Below are 6,764 nucleotides of genomic sequence, written 5' to 3' on the forward strand. Positions count from 1 at the left end.
TGACTAATAATTATAACAGGCCAGAATATATTCTTCTGTGTTCCCCAGCTGTTTGAGTGGTTAATCACTCATTCAGTCTATGAAACAAGACTCAGAGAGATATAATCCTGGGGAAGGGAGGGTGCAGAGAGATGTCAGGGGATCCTCTTGGTTTATTCTTAGAGTCTTCATCCATATAGACACACCTGACAAGTTTACCTTTGGATGGACCCATGAGTCACAGAGAAGGAGGAGCTATGTCAAAGTCTTACCCTTGGATCAGTTCAAGGACCCAGCCCCAGGATTGTTAAAGGATCATAGATCGAGTCAAAAGGGACTACAGAGGCCATCTAGTGTACCTCTCTCATTTTTCTGAGTTATGAAACTAAGGCACGGAATGGTAATGTGGTTTTCCCAAGGTCACAAAAGTTATAATTGGTAGTGCTATGATTCGAACCCAGATCTCCTGAGTCTGAGTCCAGATAGAACTCTTTCTACTATGCCATGCTAAATCTGTATTCTATTATTATTATTGTTTTTGCTTAGATGATTGTAAATTTTTGAGGTGGATGGAGGAGCTTAACTAGCCTGTGGCAGCCAGATGGCACAGTCCATAGAGCACTTGTCCTAGAGTCAGAGAAGCCCTGAGTTCAAAGTTGGCCTTAGTCACTTTCTAGCTGTGTGACCCTGGGTAAGTCATTCAATCTATCTCTGCCTCAGTTTCTTCATCTGTGAAATGGAAATAATAGCAGGGCTGTTATGAGGATCTCACATTGGTAAAGCACTATACAAATGCCATTGCTGGTGGTGGTGTTATTATATGGCCCGATCCTATCCTTTAACAGATGAAGAATTTGAAGTGGACATAGTGGACATGACTTATTAGGGATTACTCAGCTTGGAAGTGACAGAGGCAGAATTCAAATTCAGGTCTTCTGACACCAAGACAAGGGCCCTTTCCACTACCCACATTGTTGCCCAGATGTAAAGGAGCATTAGATTGCACGGGCCAATGAATGAGGGGCTACAGTAATTAGCGTAGAAAGGAGAGGGGAGACTTGGTCAAGAATAAAGCCCCACACAGCTTGCATGATTTCCCAGAGCCCTCTGTGCCCTCTCTTTGCTCCTCCTTGTAACTGGCCTTCCTAACTGGATTCTCCTCGCCCAACCCCCCCAACATGACCCTTCCCTCCTCTCTGTAAGCTCTTTATGCTGCTCCCCAGGGTCCTGCCCTGAAGATAAATGGAGTTAGTAAATGTGATAGGCACAGATTTTTATCTAATCGGATTCCACAGCACAAGACAAAGTGCAGTGTGTTGAACTGGGATGTGTAATTAATTATCTCCCAAGCATGCAGCCCTTGGCAGCCTGGCCTGGGGTTGGCTTTGGCATTTTGGATGTACAGTGTGAGAAGTAGGGAAGCTCTGAGAATCAGAAATTTCAGGGCCTGTGGACTGCAACAAGAATGTGAGCTATAGATGGAAAGAAGGCATCCTTTTCTAGGGCTTGGGAGAAGAACAAGACCCTTATCTGTTAGAGACCTTGGTGGCTAGTAATTTGTCATTTCTTCCACCATGGAAAATTTTGGGAAGGATAGGGGTGTGGAGGGGTGCCACTTAGAGGGCTCTAATGGGTTCCATAATTCAGATAAAATATAATTCATTGCAGTGATTTCCTTGGAATCAATCAGAATTCCTCTGAGTGCTGGCTCTGTTGCTTACTAAACATAAGACTTTTGGAAAGTCAATTTCCCTGAGCCCTGATTTCCTCATCTGTAAAATGGGGATGATATCAGTGATCATGCCAATCTCAGAGGATTATTGTAAAAACCAAATAAGATAGTGGATGGAAAATATTTTGTAACTACAAAATACCATATACTTGCAAATCAGTGTTTTTAATTAAATAGATTTCTTTTATTTTTTTCAATTAAAAAGCATTTATTTTCTCCCCCTCCAACTCCTCTCACTAGAAAAAAGTAAAAAAAAATAAATCCCTTGTAACCAACATGCATAGTGAAATAAAATAAATCCCCACATTGGTCCTGTCCAAAAATTTGTTTCATTCTTCAACTTGATAAGAGTTTTTAAGTCCTTCAAAGCTGTTTGTCTTTTCAATGTTGTTATTGCATGAATTGTTCTTGTGGATTTCCTAAGTGCTTAAAAATGCCCTAACTTTGATTATTCTCTTTACTGGAAGTGATTGCTGGCTTAGACAATACAAAACAGCAAATAATCCAATTTTCCCATTGCTTCTCAGTTCCAGAGATACAGTAGAGATGAAAAAATACAGAATGTTAGGGACCTGGTGGGCTCTGTGAAGGTAAAATCAGGTGATTTCCTAACCTTCCCCTATTTTGATTGTATTTTAAATGATCCTTAAAGTCTAACTAAAGAGACAGACACACAAAAAGATAAATAATGACATAAGGCCACAGGACAAGAACTGTCCAAAGATTATATATGATAAATTCCAAATAAGTGATAGAGAAAAAAGTGCTAGTGTTTTGAAAACTTCTTTTTCTCACAGTGCCAAATAAATAGTAGGTATTCATTATATTTTGGGGGTTAAATAGAACTGAACGTTTATGATAGTTACATTTCCAACATCTGTGCTGTGTTCAATCCAGTTTAAACCAGTTCAAACCAGCCCAAATCAGTTCAATCTAGTCAAATTCAGTTCAAACTGGTTTTAGTTTAAACCAATTCAATCCTGTTCAAACTGGTAGAAACTGGCTCAGACCAGTCAAAGCCAGTTGAAACCAGTTCCAACAAACTCTCAAGGGGTGCATAGTCTAAATACCTACATACAAAATTTAGACAGGATAAATTGGAAATCATCAACAACAGGAAGGCTCTAGCCTTGGGGGTAGGCAAAGATTTCTTGCTGAAGTGGGATTTTGGTTGTCACTTGAAGGAAGCGGTCAGCCAAGAGGCTGAGATGAGGAAGGATAGTATTCCAGACATCAAGCAAGACCAGTGAAAATTCATGGAGTCAAGAGATGGATTCACTTGTATAAGGAACAGCAAAGAAACTAGTATCACTGCATCAAAGGGTACCTGGAGAACTGGGGAGGGAGTAAGGTGTAAGAAGACTGGAAAGGTAGGAAGGGACCAGGTTATGAAGAGCTTTGGACACTAAAGAATTTTGTTTGATACTGGAGATAATAGGGAATCAATAGAGTTAACTGAATTGGATAGGGAGGAGATGGTAACATGGACAGATCTGCTCCTTAGAAAGACCAGTTTGACTGCTTAATAGAGGATGGAAGAGGGAGGACTTTGGATAGGGGGGAGGAAGAGATAGGGTGTGCATAATCATATATAGAACAAATAAGTATATGCAGAATAATTCCAAAATTAATACAAGATTGTTAAATGCAAAGTAACTAGGAAGGAAAGGCACCAGCAGTTGGGGTAGGGATGGAGAGAATTAGGATAAGTTTCTTGGGGAAGGTAGTGCTTGAGCTGTGTCTGGAAATAAGTTTGGGATTATACAAGGTGGATGTGAAGAGGGAGTGTTTTTCAGGCATGAGGGAAAGCCAAAACCAAGCCACAGAGACTGGAGATGGCATGTGTTGGGAAGGTCAGTTTGGATGGATCATAGAAAAAGGGAAATCTGAAATGATATGTTTTTTAAAAAATATGCTGGGGCCAAACAAGTATTTATAGTTTATCCTAGAGGCAAAAAAGAGTCAGACCTGTATTTAAGGAAAAATGACTTTGGCAGCTATGGAGAGGGTGGATTGAATTGGGATGACCCTTGAGGCAGGAAATCAATTAGAAAGCCATTGTAACAGTTCAGGTAAAAATCAATGACAGCTTGAATTAGCATGACTTCTGGGTAAGTAGTAAGAAAGGGACAGATGAGAGAGATGCTGAATAGATGTTCTACAAGTCACCATATAGAAATGGCAAAATTTGGCCACTGACTGGCTGTATGTAGTAAGGAAGAGTGAAGAATGGAGGAGGATATTGGGCTTTCAAACCTGAAAGACTGAAAAGATGGTGGTTCACCTGAAAGTAATAAGGAAGTTTAGTAAAGGGCTCACTGATTCAGAGTAAACTAAGCAGAACCACAAGAACAATTTATAATAAAGGACTAGGTTTGGGGTTCTGTTTTAGACATGTTGAGTTTGAGATATATGTGAGCTATCTAACTTGCAATATCAATTAGTGATGTAGACCTGGATAGAGTTCAAAAGATAGACTAGGAGAGATTAGAGAGTCATCTGGCTAGAGATGATAATTCAATCAATAGTAGCTGATGAAGTCACTGAGAGCATGTACAGAGAGGTGAAAAGAGGGCTTAGGAAAAAGATTTGGAGTACATCCATAGCCAGGGAGCATGATATGGATAAAGAGTCAGCAAGTAAGGCTGAGGACAGGTCATGCAGTTTGGAGCAGAACCGAGAAAGAGTGGTTCAGAGAAGAGAGACTTTCTGGGAGGAGAGGGTAGTCAACATTGGGAAATGCTGCATAGAAGTCAAGAACGATGAGTATTTAGCAATTAAGTAATGGCTTGGTCACTTTGGAGAGAATAGTTTTATCTGAATGATGAAGCTGAATTGCAAAGGGTCAAGAAGTGAGGCAATGCATGGAAATGTCTTGTTTGGGGGATTTTCCAGAGAGAGGGAAAAGATTAAAGGATGATAGCTTGAGTTGATGGTAAACTTTTTTTTAAAGGAAGAGTATATATGAAGGTAGCAGAATTGATGAAGAATGTTTGAAAATTGGGGAAGGGGCAATCTACTGGAGAAGGCAGGAAGGGATGGGATCAAGGGTACATGTAGTAGAGTTGTCCTTGGCAAAGAGAAGGGCTTCCTCATTATCAGTTAGTAGAATAAATGACAGAATTGGGGTATTATATTATGAGGGAAAGCAAAGTAGGACTTTTGGCTGTTTTTGTTTATACAAAGAAGTATAATGCCTCTGAATAATGTGATTAAGGAGGATCGTTCAGCACCCATTGATGGGCCTGCCAATGAGGGATTCTTGATTAAGGGAGATGTTTTGTAGGAATGTCCTAAGTGCCTTTTGTTTTTCTATTGAGGCACTGGGTCAGAGGGTCATGCCCTTTGACGCTGAAAAGTGTATAAATACTCTAAAGGTGAGGTTTTACTTTGCCGCTTAGTTTTTGGAAAGCCAGATGTTGGTGCTTCCCTCTCTGGTAACTATGGTCAGACTGTTGGTCCTGTCTGTTGATTTGTGCTATGGTCAGACAGAGGAAGCCATATCTGTTGATCTTTGATTTCTCTGTATTTTTTTCTGAAGTTCAGGGTGCTGACCCCCCTGAACTAGGTGAATGATATGTGTGCTTGATTAAAGGAATGATATGTGTGCTTGATTAAAGCAATTGTTAACCCTTCAAAAGTTGCCTTTCCTTTTAGAGAAGCAATTCAAAGAACCTGTGGTAGCAGGTCCCCCTATGCATGTTGGGGTGCTTACTGTTACATATATGAAGGTGATAGAACCCTGGACTTGGAGTCAAGAAGACCTGAATTTAAATCCTACTTACTAGCTGTGTGATTGTAGGCAAGTCACTTAACCTATTTCAGCCTCAGTTTCCTCATCTGTGAAATGGAGATAACACCTACCTTCCAGGGTTATTGTGGGCATCAGTGAAATTATATGTATATATATATACATATATGTACATATATATGTATATATAAAGTGCTTTCTAAACTTTAAATCACTGTATAAATGCTAGCTTTTACTATTATTATCAAATCTTCATTTTACCTCTGGCTTGTCTCTTGAGTCCTGCTTAGAACATCTGATTGCAAGAGGCAAGAGAAGGTGATGGTATGGGGCAAAGAAAGTCCAGCCTCATACGTCCCCACAAAGATTTGATCTCCAAACTCATAAACTCTTTCCTCTCTTCCTCCATTCTGTTCTGAGGTTCAAGTCTCTCACCTAGGACTGGAAAGTTACTGTGTCTGATCTTGTTCATAGGCACTGGAACCAGAAAAGGGAATGTTCAGCCAGGGTATACAGGGCTCCTCCCAGAGAAGAGATCCTTTGTAGCCAGCTGGACCCTCTGGCCAACAGAGGTGCAAACAGAAACCACACTGCTGACCCCACCAGGAGGGAATTTACTTAAAACACCTCTGTCCAGATGTTGACCAATCAGATGCTATTCACCCAAACAGCATCTCCATCCAGGTGGAATTCCAAGAAGGAAGAAATCACATTAGAAACCAAAGGGAATATTGATGTGGGGTGTCCTCAGAACCAGAACTTGACCTTTCTCCCTGCTATGGAGAAGATTTTCTTGCCCTATTTTCTTTTTTTTAAATAACTTTTTTGGGTGAAAAAAGTTATTTTTTCTTTCTTTCACGTCTACCATTGAAAAAAATAAATCTTTTGTAATAAATATGCATAGTCAAGTAAAATATATAATTACATTAGTTATGTCATTATATATGTATATATACACATATGTATATATAACAGTCAATATATATCCCATACACACATATATAACTACACTGCCTATATTCATATGACATTTTATATATATGTATATAGATATGACATGGCCTATATATATATATATATATATATATATATACAGTTTATTTTTATGTGTGGTATATGATATAGTATATATATGTGTGTGTGTATATGTATGTGATATAGCCAATATTTATCATATGCACATACACACACATATATACACACACACACACATATATACATATAATTCTGTTCCTCAAATCCATCACCTCTCTGTTAGGAGGTAGGTATCATGGTATTCATCAGTCCTCTGGAATCATGATT

The sequence above is a fragment of the Notamacropus eugenii genome, chromosome 1, assembly GCF_028372415.1.
Source record: "Notamacropus eugenii isolate mMacEug1 chromosome 1, mMacEug1.pri_v2, whole genome shotgun sequence".
NCBI classification, from domain to species: Eukaryota; Metazoa; Chordata; class Mammalia; order Diprotodontia; family Macropodidae; genus Notamacropus; species Notamacropus eugenii.